The following is a 15,404-nucleotide window of genomic DNA, read 5'->3' on the forward strand; positions in this document are numbered from 1 at the left end:
TGCCTGCTTTCTAGAGGATTTTTTAAAGTGCATTGACCCTCATACGATGAATTGAAGTGCTAGTGTTAACTGTCAAGCATGGAATTACAAATACTAAATGCTGCTTTTAGTGGCAATTCTCTCAAAGTTAAATCATTAGTAGGTTATTTTTCATCTAAAATTTTAAAGCCCAATTTAGTTGGGAATTTTGTTTATTTTTAAAATAATTTTATTTGCCTATGTAGATTTTATTAGGTGGTCAATGGTAAAATGAAAATTTATATTATACTTGCTTCTATGGTATGCATTAATTAATGTGAACAAAAGAATGCACATTCTTATCATACTAGATCCTTTAATATACCACACTGCATATATTTAGAACAACTTATTTTGGATTGTTGGGAAAAATCACCAATGAGATTAAAAAAATGGCTGAAAGAATTGCCAATACCAACAACGGATATATTTTTGTTTAATTACAATTGACTACAATATCAATGACTATGGGCCAACGTCCTGTCTCCGAGCTTAAGTGAGCTTGAAATCAACAGATTCTGTGTATGTGATGGCCAGGTCAGGAGGACAGTATGAGAATGGGAAGGTGAATTTGGTTGTAGGTGTTTCTTCGGTGTTGTAAAGCCCTATTGTATTTAATTTTTACCATAACTTCCTAAGGCAGGAAAGCTTATCTTCTATGTATGTGTTTGTTCAACAAAGTCTGTTGAATCTTTTAGCTAGTTTCTGCAAAACCTGGCAAAATGTTAAGCATTTCAGAAATAGGTAACGTCATAAAACCAGGCAGCTGGGTAAGAAAAGTCATACTGTGGTTAGGGCCTTAGTTGAAGGACAGGCAGAGATTTGTGGTGTCTGTTATTGAGCACTGTATATGAACTGTAGAATACAGAGTTAGGGAAAATCAGACTGTGTTAATTTAGCTGCTCAGAGAATTTAAGTTAGACTATCTAAGTTTATCTAAGAAGAAAAAGATCTCTGCTGTGGGAGTTAGTTCTGCCTGAATTGTAAGTACAGTCTATCTCCCTGAATCTAAGCATTTTGACAGGCCTGCAGGCTAATCAATAGAGCTGGAAATGAATCATACTTTCTATATTATGTCCGAGTAGAAAATCTATAGAAGATAATTTCTGACTTCCCCTAGCAAGGCATGTGAGTTCCTGAAGAGCAATGGTTGAATTTTGTAATGAAGGTGTGGATATTAATGTAATGAAATAGGTAGGTCAAAAGACAGAAATTAATGCATCATGTAATAATACCTCATAGCCACATTTAAGTTTAATAACCCATTCTATTAGCTTTACCTTAAAAAGATTCCAGTCTAAAAAGACAAAATTTTAAAATAAGGATAAACAGCTTTTAGAACGTATAGTGATTACTGTGTAGATTACACAATGTTTCTTTAAAATAGATAATGCATTGTATATTGAAAGCCAGTTTTCAGGTTCCAACTCTCCTGTTAATCATTTTAGAACTACTAGGATATCAGTATTCAATTCCATGAGAAATTCAGTAGTTTAAAGCAAGTCTTAAAAAAAGTTTTAATACTTTTTAGGAGGATCATTTGTTTTGAAATGATCGGATTGTTTCAGAAATTTCTTAAATAACTAGTTGCAATGAAAAACACTCTATTTCCAAGGCTACAATGGTATAATCCAACATTACTTCAAAACTCTGGTCCATTTTTTCTAAAAGTGCAAAACAACATTCAATTTGATTGTATATAAAGTATTGCATTTTAGAACAACAACAAAAATGTTTCTTTGTACTAACATTCTATTAGAAAATTCTGGTGTTACGGGTAGCTTATAAGATGTTGGGGTTCATTATGATAAAGGCCATTTTTTACACATCTATATAATATGTGTGTGTGAATGAACTACTTGAGTGAACCTACCTTAGTATTCAGACCAAGAGCACGCTTTTGAAGAAACTCTCCCCATTGTCCCCACCTAACTTTGCTTTGATTTGCCTCACAGACCACTCTCAGACTGCATAAACTGAACTGAGAGCAGAGCTAGTCCTAAGTAACACCTCCTTTCAAATGCCAGGACCACAGGCACATTCCCAGTACCAACTGTGTTGCTCTACAAACTTGTTCCTGTTGTGCTGCACTACCTGCTAATGCTGACATAGTCACTGTGTACCTATAAATGCCCTTTTCCAGGGTTGTTTGTGTAAATATAGCAGGAAAGATGAGTTGATTTCGTCTAGATTTAAAAAAAAAAAAATAACTTTATATCACCATGTTCACTTTCTAAAACCAGAAATTCCCCAATGCTTTCTATCATTACGATCATTCTTGAATTTAAGACAGATGGACCTTGCTTGTGAAATTGCCAGATGGGTCATTGTAAAATGCTCTTCTGGAGTCTCTTTCTCCCCAAAGGGCAGAATGCATTTTCTGCTCAAGCTAGTTTGATTTCAAGTCCTGAGCTGTGCATTGTGGAAGGCTATTATTAGTAAACTTGCCTTTCAATTTCGGCTGATAATGATTAAGCACTGAACAATATAGTTTCATTTTAATCTCATTGAAAACATGAACTATTTTGATCATAACTGTCATGTGTACATATTTCTGTACCACTTCTGCAATTCTTTAAGTGTATGTGAAGATCAAACAATACTTAAAAAAAAAAAAACAACACCCGAGTGTATCATAGTTTGTCATGACAGTATACTATGTAACAATGTTAGGTTTTTGGTGGGTAACCGAGACTGATACTGGAATAACTATGCAAAATGTGGAGCCTTTCATGCCTAGCTCTGCATTTTCAGTAATGATTTAGCTGTTCCTTGAAAAAAAAATTAAGATAAATATTTATTAAAATATTTGGAAGGAGAGCTGTAGATACTCGCAAGCTATACTTGCCTAATTTGACCTGTCTGCTTCCCAGTGAGTTCTGTCTAGCAGAAGAGCTTCCTTAATTGGCCAAGGCAGACTTTTGTCTACTGCAGGTTGAGATTTCATTTAAGAAAACTGGATTTATCAGTTAGAGTTTTCATGTCCTTTTTATGTTATTTATTGTCTTCGGCATCTTGTGATGGGGTGATACTTGGTTTTGCCTGTACTCTGTAAGTTACATGTTAAAATAGAATTATTACCAACACCATAATTGTCAATTGTGTATGGATAAAGTTTTTATCCTGAACTACTGCACAAAGTCAACAAGAATTGTACTATAAGACTTAGTACTTCTAGCATGAACTTTGGGGTTAGAGGGGAAGAAACCTGGGAGCTATCAGGGAAAAGGGAATGAATCCGTATAGTTTACTTGGTCTCAATTTGACCAATAGGTAGAAAAATTACATGTATATTAACTGTAATCTGTCAAAGGAAGCTACACAACCTATAAATTATGAAGACCTTTACCTGCAGTAATTGTGCTAAGTTGTTGTGAATTTAAAATGCAAATCTGAACAACTTCTATACGTATGAATCCCATGGTGCTCTCGTACCAAAGAATGGAGCTAAAAGCACACAGAAGGCAGCTTTAGAGGTTTCTGGCAGCCAGTAAGACAGCCTGTTTCATAACAGGTGTCTTTGAAAAATGATGATTAGATAGAAGGAGGAGCAGAAGATGTCAGTCTGTATGTAACAGAAGGTTATTGTTGTAGACAGTATGATGGCAGTTGTTGGCCTTGATGGCAGAAGTGAACCATGAAACAGAAGTCAGATAATGCCTTGTTTGCACTGTTATTTTTGCATGTTGCAATTTCTTTGCAAAAATTTAATTTTTACTAAATTTTTGGGAGGTAATGATCTGTGGTTTGTGTCCTTGCTCATCTGATCACTACTTTTGATTTATTGACTTTAATTATGGTTGCATATGCATTTTCTCTGCTCTTAAATATAGTTTGTCTTTACCTGTCCAATAAGTCTGCTTATGATGAAAGCTTTTACTTTCTTAATATTAGTTTATTGTAATTTTCTGAAATGGCTGTCAAAAGCCATTGAAGCTTGCAAGCTATTTAAAATTAATTGCAAGGAAACTATGAAATATGAATAAACCTCAGATAGGTTAGTAGATTAAATGATTTTTCAGTGCTTAGTTTGGAATGATTTCTTTATCTGTCATTTATTTAAAGTTTTAAAATAATGTAGCATGTTCTTTGTTCACCTAACTGAAAAAGTGGTGTTAGACACAACCTTAAAGAATGTTCACATTTTGATTTCCCCCCCGCCCCCATCTTGATCATGGTTTATGTATTGTATTTTTTTTTAGTTTATATTATGTCAGCTAAATTTATTTTTTATAAAATTACTTGACACATTTTGATACACTGATTTATTGCCAAACAATTCAAGAAACTAGCACTATTTCAGTAAATATCTGTGTGGACCTCAGATTCTAAGAATTGTATGACTGGTTACAATGTAAGAAAACAGCTTTTGTTGCATGACAAAAAAATGACCAAGCCTGCTTAAGACAGCAAAACCTAACACTGTACTTCAGGAAATGTTGTGAAATTAAAGGACAGTCTTATACCTTATCCTTGACACTGCCAGAGTCCATGTCATAAAAATTTGGAAATACTGTTTACAGTATTGGTGGGTTGGCTTTATATATAGCATCTTATTTAAAAGATCATTTCAGATGCCTATGAAAGTATTTATTTTTCTTATATTCAGTGTTTTTTGTAGTAATAGTTCTGTAAGAGTGGATAACTGACAATAAATACTTTTCTTTGCATGATGAAAGGTATCAAGTAAACTGTATTTGGATTTTCCTTCAAGTAACACCTTTATTACTTGCACTTCACTATGAATGGAATCAAGTCTCACCTTTTCCAATAGATGTTGGGGATGTAGCAGCAGCAGTCCCTGTACTGATTAACTTTGTTGATCTGAGGGATCCTGGTACTTTGACACATATAAAGGCCTTTTCTAGAAGCTATTGACAAAATAAGTTTTCGGTAGTGTTACGTTGCTTCTTGTGGTAGTTATTTGCTATTTGCCAAAGGGAGATATTAAGCACTGAGCAAAGCAAAACTTTTGGTAAACCATATTAAAACAGTCCTGTATATGTGTTGTTTTACTAAGCTTAAGCTTCAATGCTCAGGTAAATACCCTTCTTCCAGGCTCTCCTAAAATTGGAGACTACAAGTATGAAACTATGAGACTAGTTTTCTAGTATTAAAACTGTACGGCCTTGCATTACAAACATCCTTTTCACTCTGTCCTTTCCAGCAGTGACTGTTAAACTGATAATAGTCTCTTTGTATTTTTCACATAAGATCTGAATATCTTTATTGTTGCTAGGCATGTAACTACTAATTTAGCTGAAAGTATTCTGCTGGTTTCTTATTTGGATAATCACTTTGCCTTTCCCACTTGATTCCTGCTACCCTTGTTTGATCTTTCTGCATAATTCAACATAAACTACTGAGTAGATACACACACTATTTGTAAAAAAATAATAATAAAAAATTCCAGCATCATGTTGATGTAACTGTTTCTCGGTTTCTCTGATCTTTATGAATAATACAGCTGTCACTTCATTGTTAGAGTGACTTATTTAAAACTTTTTATTTGTTTGCCATCATTACTCACGTTGCTGACAATGAGAAATGTAACTGGGTCATCCTATCTATATTATTACGTTAAATGAAATTTTCCATTTTTAGTTAAGGGAACATACACAGGATATTTCCTTTATGCCAATAATTGGTACAGTTAATTTTGTTGATGGTAACACTAAAGTGCAACTGATAACATAACACTTTTTTCTTTTGTTTGTGTGTCTCTTCATGTTACTGTTGCTGATGAAAAAATGTATAAGGTTTGTTATTGGTTCTTCCAAATTATGATAGTAATTTATAAAAAAATAATTGTGCATAAGATAAGAGATTTGATTGGGGTCCTCTTCAAATCCAACACTTGTGAAAATACTCACATAGCAGCAACTACTTTTGTTATGCTTGGGTGTATGTGTTCCCATGCTTTTCTCCCTCCCACTCCGTTTTAATGCTGTCCTAACTGCTGGATAGGCCTTTCCACCTGCAGCTCTCCCAGAGAGAGGCATCTGTCTTAGAAGCTCTGGAAGTGCACTAAAAATACTTAGCACTAGGTCTCTTATAAAAGCCAGTGTTCCATTTGTACGAATAAATGGAAAATTTGAGACAACAGAGCAACAGTGATTATAGTGATTTCTCTCTGAAATAGCAGAGTAAAATTTTAGCTAGGTATTGTGAAAATATAAGCTGTTATATGACAATTTTAAAACTGGTAACTTTTAAGTAAGTAATGGTATCTGTAAAGATAGTACTAGCTGGAAAATTGCTTTAAACTTTTAATAAGGGCATAAAATCCAAAATATACAATGTGGATGAGTTCTGTTTACTTTAAACTGTTCCATTCTAGAAATCAAATCTATTTAGTTAAATCCATTCATTCATTCAGCTTCTTCACTAGGGGTAGTAACAAGAATAAAATTCTTCTTGGAGGCAATACATATTACTCTCATAATTTACTGTCCAGTGAATACTTGAAATCCTTTGAAAACATTGAGTTCTCTTACTATACCTCAAATAAATCCACATTGTTAATAGAATAGAATAGAGTATTTCAGTTGGAAGGGACCTACAGCAATCACCTAGTCCAACTGCCTGACCAATTCAGGGCTGACCAAGTTAAAGCATGTTATTAAGGGCATTGTCCAAATGCCTCTTAAACACTGACAGGCTTGGGGCATCGACCACCTCTCTAGGAAGCCTGTTCCCATGTTTGACCTTCCTCTCAGTAAAGAGATGCTTCCTAATGTCCAGTCTAAACCTCCCCTGGTGCAGCTTTGAACCATTCCCATGTGTCCTATCACTGGATACCAGGGAGAAGAGATCAGCACCTCCCTCTCCACTTCCCCTCCTCAGGAAGCTGTAGAGAGCAATGAGATTGTTCCTCAGCCTCCTTTTCTCCAAACTAGACAAGCCCAAAGTGCTTAGCTACTCCTCACGGGCCATGCCTTCCAGCCCTTTCACCAGCTTTGTTGCCCTCCTCTGGACACATTCAAGGACCTTCACATCCTTCTTACGTTGTGGGGCCCAGAACTGCATGCAGTACTCCAGGTGGGGCTGCACCAACACTGAATACAGCGGGATAATCACCCCTCTTGACCGGCTGGTTATACTGTGTTTGATGCACCCCAGAATGTGGTTTGCCCTCTTGGCTGCCAGGGCACACTGCTGACTCATATGGAGCCTGCTGTCAACCAGCAGCCCCAGATCCCTTTCTGCAGGGCTGCTCTCCCACCACTCCTCTCCCAATGTATACTTGTGCCTTGTGCACCGTCCTAGGTGCAGAATCTGGCATTTTGACTTGTTAAATTTCATCCCATTAATCATTGCCCAATGTTCCACTCTATCGAGATCCCTCTGCAAGGCCTCTTGTCCCTCAAGAGAGTCAACAGCACCTCCCAGTTTGGGATCATCAGCAGACTTGCTAATGGTGTATTCAACTCCTGCATCCAGATCGTTGATAAAAATATTGAACAGAACTGGCCCTAGAACTGAACCCTGAGGAACACTGCTGGTGATTGCTTGTCAGCCAGATGTAGCCCCATTCACTACAACCCTTTCAGCTCTGCCCTTCAGCCAGTTCTTCACCCAGCACACCGTGAACCCCGCTCATCCCACAGTTGGCCTACTGCTCCAGAAGGATGCTGTGAGGGACAGTATCAAAAGCCTTACTAAAATCCAGAAAAACTACACCCACTGCCTTCCCGTCATCCACTAGGCGGGTGACCTTATCATAGAAGGATATCAAATTAGTTAAACAGGGCTTTCCCTTTGTGAACCCACGTTGACTGTGCCTGATGATTGCATTGTAAACTTATAATTTCCATACCTTTTCATTAAAATAATTGAAGTTTGGTAATCATGTAATTGCCATGCAGTAATATGGGATGATATTTTAACTGAGATTTTGATAGCTTGAAAATATGAAAATCTAAATACTGTAAATGAAAAAGAAACAAGATTGATTTAGTTAAAGTTTTTTTATTATGCCTTTGGTATGTTTTATCTGTTACTTAGCTGAAGAAACTTTTTAACTGCTAAGCATGAAGGTTAAAGTGCTCTTTTTTGGTTAGAGGTGAGTCAGATTTCCTTCAGGAGAATAGCTGACAGATTTCCCTGCGAAGAATTATGAATTGATTTGCATTAATTTGAACTATAAATTTGACCATGCAAAAAAGTCTAGATGACAAATGGTTATTTAAAGTAATCAGAAAGCTCAAGTCTCTTCTATCCATTGAGATTCATTATCAGTATGAAAATCTGTATTATTTTCAGAAATAAATCTTTGGGTGGTTAGATAATCAGAGCATTGAACAGTGATACTTCCTTACAAAATATTGGCCTATAATTTTCAAATGTTTAACCGTTAGACAACAAAGCTGTCATAAAATAGGTCTAATGTCATCTTTATATAGAACATCCGGATGGTTCTTCTCAATTAAAAGCACATGTTGTTTCACAACTTGAGCTTTTTCTTCTTCCTCATTTAGAAACTTAGTGCAAGGCCTGAATTTCACCTTTTACATCTGTAAGAAGTGAAGAATATTTTATATTGACTGTATTGTTTTTTCTCATTGGTACTGATCTGTTAGTAATTGATCTTAGCTTTGTAATATGGCCTTTTCATTTTTAAATCCGCAACCTCAAAATAGTGGATTTTCATTACTCTAAGGGAGAAAATTAGTAATGAAGAATTGGAAGCATATGTCTGTCTGTCTATCCTGTCTGTACCTCCTTCTTTCATGGAGGTTTTTGTGAGGTAACAGGGAGAAAGGGAAGGAGATTGTGCTACTTAGCAATTTTGGGGTAATAGTAAACTGGTACTATTGGACTATATTCTCTTTTTATGGAGTCAGACCCCTAAGGAAATCCAGGCTTGAACATTACCTTGGTTGTATAATTATTCTTCAGTGCTTTCTGTTATATTGTAAATCAGGATTGTTTAAGTGTTAATTAAATGTTTGTCCTCCTATACACAGAGAGATTTGAATTAGTTGTTAGGCATGTTGTACTTTTGTTAAGTCTGCTTTTTAGTGCAGAGAAGAGGAAATTGTACAGCTTTTTGCAGACCACTTTAATATTTGGATACTTGGCATGAAATAGAGAAAATCTGGTTTGCTGTTGTTTTCATCAACTGCTAGGTAATATCTGACCTTTTATGCCTTAAAATGGTGTTTTTGTATATCTTCTTAAGTGGAGGTTACTGGGGATAGTCTTGTAAAACAACGTACAGTCTTATATTCAGAGCTTTCTTTTTACCTTGAAAAATGCTTTTTAAAAGCATGGATTTAAAGCTGTGTGATTCTGAGAGAAAGCGACACTGCGCATTACAAAGTTTTGGAAAAGTTCTGTGGGTCGTTGTGAATGAGAGAATAATGCAACTTTTTGTTGTTACTCTTATTTTAATGGTTCATGCACTTTCATGCAGCCTACTTCACTGTAAGGAGTTTCATTTATATATTTGGATGGCTTGTGACTGTTATGAGACACTGCTCTAAGATAGTTTTGAATGCTTTTTATGAGTATGTGTGCCTTACATGAAAAATTACTAAATGAGTATATTTTCTTTTCTTTATTCGTACCTCTACCAAAAGACTTGAATTCTTTCATGATCCTGATCAGTCATCTGTAAAGAGCATTTTTTATAGTATGAAACAATTATATATGTCTGTCAGAGCATAATCAACCTGTATGTTGGTTTTGTTTAACTTGCTGATTGCAACCTCCTATTTCTCAATTCTTTCTACTGTTTTCACTCTTTTTGAACTAGCAGCCTGTTATGATCATCAGTCTTCTTCAGAGAGTTTCCATTTTTTTCATCCTTAAAGTGTACACACAAGTTTTTGTCTTATGATACTTGACACAACATGGAAACAGACAGTTTGAATATATTGGTCAAATATTTTTCATATAATATTGAGTTCATTAAAGTCTAACTCACTTGTAGACTTTGCATAGGTATGCACTGTCACAGTGCTGAAGAAAGGAATTTTGACTGTAGTTAAGATTGTAAGGAGAAATTGAGCATCACGTGTTCATTGACAGAAATCATGCCACAGGATACCATTTCTGCAGCAGACATTGATGTTTAAGTTTCCATTTTTAGTTTGTTCTGTAAAACTTTATGTGGAAGTAACATATCATATGATACTTTGAAAACATTCATTTACATCCGCATTTAAAAAAACCAACCAAAAAAAGCCAAAAAACAAAGCCCCCAAACCCTATTGTGTAGCAAAATTGCTAGCATTCTTTGAAGAGTCATTCTGAATTAATCATAGTAAGATATCATATCCCACCCTCACCCTGGTATTTTGCAGGTATCTCTGAAAGTACTGCTTTTATTATGAGTATATATTCATTGATAATTCTCTTTTGCTTAAATGAATAGCTCCAGCAAATCATTTCAAGACACTGTATAATGTTACTGAATAAGATTTATAAACATGTTCTCTTTCAGCCACCTTCCTCTTTTAAAAAATCTATTGCCCTTTCAATTTTGTTTAGAATGAAGGGCTCACCCTCGTCTTTAACATAACACATAAAATAAGCTTTTACTGCCTCCTCTTCTGTGCTGGTTAGTTTTAGAAAACTTTTTACCACTCCCTAATACATATGTCAAGAGAAAATATTAATATGAACCTATCAACATCTGTTGAAACAATTTTAGTATATGTGGAAAAGGAAATTAATCAGAGGAACAAATGCTCTTGAAAGGAAGGAAATTTTGTTTAAGGGTTCTGGGGAAGCTTTAATTCAGTTCCATTGTTCCACCGCACTGTAGGACATGCAGTCCTATTTTTGATCTTTATCATCAATTGCTGCATGGAAGACTTGGACTTGCTGAACTCTTAACTTGGCAGGTAAACGAAGAGGAAACTTTGAGATACATTGGGGGAAAAATGCGGTATTAACCTTAAAAATACTGTTGCTTATATATTCAGTTACTGATTATGTAAGCTGATTATGAAAACTCATTTCAGCAAATGTGTGCAACTAATATCAATGTAGATTATTACTGAAAGAAAACTAACAATATAACTTATATTATGTGATTAATGTTTTTGTTTTTGGGCTTAATTCTTACTTATATATTAATTGGTTGTATTTGTTTTTCCTTGCTTTTTTTATGTTTTTAGCTTTAAGTCTACAGTAAGATGGATACTGTTTGAAGGCCTCCCTGCCCCCTTACATTCTTGTTTCAATAACAGGGGGAAAAAATCTAATTAGACTTCATAATTCTGTTTGGTCACTGAATATAGATTTTTTTTTTATTTTTTTTTTTTTCCTTCTGAAGTGGAACATAAGAAACAAGTGACTGCAGGCCAGTTCTTATACTGGATTTGCAGCTTTTCCCACAGCCCATCGTCCAGATACCTCCACTCCTTTTGTTCCTCTCCCTGCACACCCCACTGCCAGTCTTCATCTGCCAGTAGATAAATGGGGTCAGTGACTGCAAAGGGTCAGTTTGAGAGATGGAAGTGTCCAGGAGGCAGCTGGCAGATAGGTGCATAGAGGTGACTTGAATAGTGTGAAAAAAGTTGGTGTAGGGGTGAATGGGGTGTCTTGCTGTATGTGGTAGGAGACAGGCTCCCTGAGAGAGTAATAAAATAAGCAGTTTATCTTACAGTGTGATCCTCCAGATTCTTGTTGGCTGCAGGTCTAGGAGAGAAAACTTGAGAGTAAACCTTCCCCTTGTGTTGCACAGCTGCGTAATCCCTAGGATTGTTCAGTACTGATTTTTTATTTTTGACAATATCACAGATGATAAGTTCTGTTTTCTAAGTCATAAAAAGTATTTTCATGATCTGAAGCAAGACATAAGACTTGTTCCACCAATAAGCATTTGGTTGTTTTTCCTTCCTCTGAGAGCTCATTTCTGTCATTTGTTACTTGAGAAGATTGCTAGCATCTATAAGACAAAAAATAACAGTCCTAGAAGAAATCACTAATCATAGAGTAATTTAGGTTGGAAGGCACCTCAAGAGATAGTTCAGTCCAATCTTCTGCTTAAAGCAGGACTAACGTTAAACATGGATCAGGTTGCTAATGGCCTTATCCAATCTAGTTTTGGAAATCTCCCAATGACAGAGGTTATATGTTTTTCCTGGGTGACACGTTCCAGTGCTTATTTGCTCTCAGTGAGAAGAGTTTGTGTCCAACTCAAATTTCCCTCATTAGATCATGGGACGATTGCTACGTGTCCTGTTAGTGCACAGACCTCTAGCTTGTTTTTCCCTGGTTGTGTCTGTTTCACACTGAAAAGTCCTATTTCTATTTAGCTCTTCCTTGAAGAGAAGCTGTGTTGTACCTTTTGATCATCTTTCACTCCTCTCTGAAGATGTTTTTCAGTTCTACTGTATTTTTTTTAGTATAAACTTGTAGTCCATCCTTGATCTAACATAATGCTATAGACCAGCCTGTCCATAAAGAAACTTTGGGTTTTCGTTCTTTTTAAGTAGTAGTTGCACTCTTATTTTAGTCTCCTTGTTTAATGTTTCAGATCCCGTGTAAAGATTTAGAAACTCTGTATTCAGTGTGGACTGAATTTGAAAGCTGTTGTAAATAAGTTTAAGCTTTTACTCTATTGCAGTAGTGAATTTCATGAATTAACTATTTGAAGGGTTTTTTCTTTGTTTTTCGATATTTTCCCTTGATTTGTGTGTGTCTACTGTCAGTTTTCATTATTAGTTACCTGTTGGAGGATTTAGCTTAAGTCATAATTTTGTGTACCACTGGCATAGGCTGCAAAAAGTATCATTTCCCATGGACATTTTTGTATACTTTTAAATTCTTTCAATCTCAGTCCTTCCATTAAAAGGCCAGTCGCTGTGCAAATGGGTATGTACAGAAAAATAGAGCTGACGGTTTATAAATTCATATAGCACCTTTCACAATGCAGCAGTCCTGATTACCTCCTGTAGCGGGTACATATTCTGTCTGGTTTTTAAAATTTTGTCTTTGCAAATGCATTCAGTTAATTATTCACAAATCAACATTTTAAGTGTTATTTTCTGTATATATTGTTGTGCAATCGAAGCTAATATATGAGACACTGCTAATGCTGTTTTAGCACAGCCACCAAATTATGCAGAGACTATTTTAAAGGATTAATTACCCATACGACACTAGACTGTACATTCCCCAGATAATGAGTGCCATAAAAAAGATATCTTGATGTTACTACTAGCTCTTATGAGTTGAAATTCAGTGCTGAAAGATGATGTAAGAGAGAAAATTTTCTGATTCTACTATTTCTGTTTCTCCCATCTGATGTACTTTAGTGAAGTGCAAAGGGACAGAAGTATTATTTAGGGGCTGGAGAAATAATGTAAAAAAACCCAAGCCCAGCTTGTCTTAGCCACTTTGTGCCTAAGTTTTAGGGAACTACTCGTTTCCCTTCTACAAAGCTTCTGCTTTATCTTTTATTCTGGTATCTTCATTTGAAATCATGCATCCTCATCCCATCATTTTATTTTATATTTTTAGTCTTTGTATGGAAACATGGAAACATTTGTTTTAATATTTTGCATTTAGCTCCCCTTTGACTTGGAAGCATCCTGAGATGACTTTGCTGTTTATAGTTTGAGAGTTGGCAGTCTGTTTTACCCTGTGTTTGAGGTTATACAGTTATGGCTTCAGCCCTACAGGGTCTGTCGTCCCAAACCGTGTCCTGTTTGAGACCTATTGGTTTTTCCACAGTCTTTAGCTTTCAGATTTTCCTGTAGCCACTTTAATTCTGCTGGCATGTATGCCAGCAGATTGTTTTAATTTTAATTCAGATGGAGCTCATCCCTTCTATATATTTTCATCTTTTCCTTAGTTAACGAATCCGAACACCCAGTCCCGTTACTATTTTGGCAGGTGCATACTGAGCCTTTGCCTTGCTTGCTCTGTTAATTGCTATGCATGTTAGAGAACATTTCAAAGAATACGTTCATACTGCATACATACAGCATGTGCCGAGAGGACAGCTAGTCATGGGTCATAGAAAAAATTGGAAAATACACATTATTTCACTGGTTGTCTACCTGTGTTTCCTTAAAGGCATGAGTGCTTGCCTTTGCCTCTGAGATCAGTTAATCTACTTGGCTTCTCTTTTTGCTGTTGGTCTCTGGATTTAAGGATGGAGGCTCTGGTGGTCTTTTCTTTTTATTTACAGCTGAGCTGCTACATCAGTGTTTTTTCCTTTACTTTGATGGCTCACTTTCTGTATATAACCTAAGTGGCTTTTACACTGCTGGTAATTTATATATGGATTGTGCCTCCATCTCCATTTAAATTCTTAACCTGCTTGGGTTTGTCATCTTGTTTGGCTGCTTAGAACTTTAATCCATTTAGGGCCAGGTTTTTGGTTTTGATTGTTTCCTTTACATGAAAGTTGAATTCCTAAGCTGTGTACTGTCCTGTAACATCAGTGTATAGAACCAGGAGCTACAAATATAGCCCCTCCTGACGTGGTTTTGTAATATTACCTTTGGAACTAGCTATTTTATTTTATTTTATTTCAAAAATCTAAGTTAAAAATTAAGGGATTAAAATATTAGACTAATTAGGGGTTATTTGCAAGGCAATTTATAAAAAATAACTAGGTTCTATCAGCTTATTTTTGTCTCCTCGAGCAATCACTACCTGACTTCGTAAACCTAGCTAGACTTTAGGTCTGAATGAACTCTGTAAGCTTATTCTGAAGTTATGTCCCAAAGGCATGGGGTTTTTTAATAAATATTTTCAAGTTCTATTTATACTATCAAATTGAAAAAAAGACTAAAAGTATTTCAAGCATCAGAATATGTAGGCACACTTATTTCTGTTGCAGTCAAATTCTCTTTTACCTTTTAATTTCCCACAACATTTCAATTTTGTAGACAATATATAGGAAAAAGTTGAGCATTCACTAAGGTATGTTATTTGTAGTTAGCCTCTGGAGAGTTTTTCTAACATAGTTCTTATGTTCTTTGGTTTCTCATGCTCTGAAATGTGTGTTACCTTTTATTACCTTTTCATATGTTACAATTCTAACTTCAAGCTTTCCAAATGATCTCCTAACCCATTTGGTAACCATGAGGCCTGTTCCTCCTCTTTGGTATCTCAGAATTGGCTTATTCTTCCTCTTTTTTGCTTATTCTTCAAAACTGAATTTGAACCAAATCACAGGTAAATGTTTTATGCATTTTTGGAGGGATTCTTCCTTCTCATGACGTTTCTCTGCACTGTGGTGTTTTTTTCTGATTTTTTGAGACATGCTTCTTTAAAGAGCTGCTCTGGTGACTGTTTTAATTGTTAAGGTAACAAGCCTTCATTTTCTTCCAAAATTTGTGCTATAATAGTTTGGATTTCTTCCTTCTGCTTTCTGTTATATGTGCAAGCACAAAAACACCACAACAAAAATTTTA

At 35.6% G+C, this 15,404-nt stretch overlaps 1 protein-coding gene across 1 annotated transcript in view; it reads left to right on the plus strand.

Moving 5' to 3' along the window:
- The window catches only part of CTTNBP2 (cortactin binding protein 2), an 88,547-nt gene that overhangs the window by 18,484 nt on the left and 54,659 nt on the right, over window positions 1-15,404 (plus strand). The window lies entirely within an intron of this gene.

The sequence above is a fragment of the Ciconia boyciana genome, chromosome 1 (genome assembly GCF_034638445.1).
Source record: "Ciconia boyciana chromosome 1, ASM3463844v1, whole genome shotgun sequence".
Lineage (NCBI taxonomy): Eukaryota > Metazoa > Chordata > Aves > Ciconiiformes > Ciconiidae > Ciconia > Ciconia boyciana.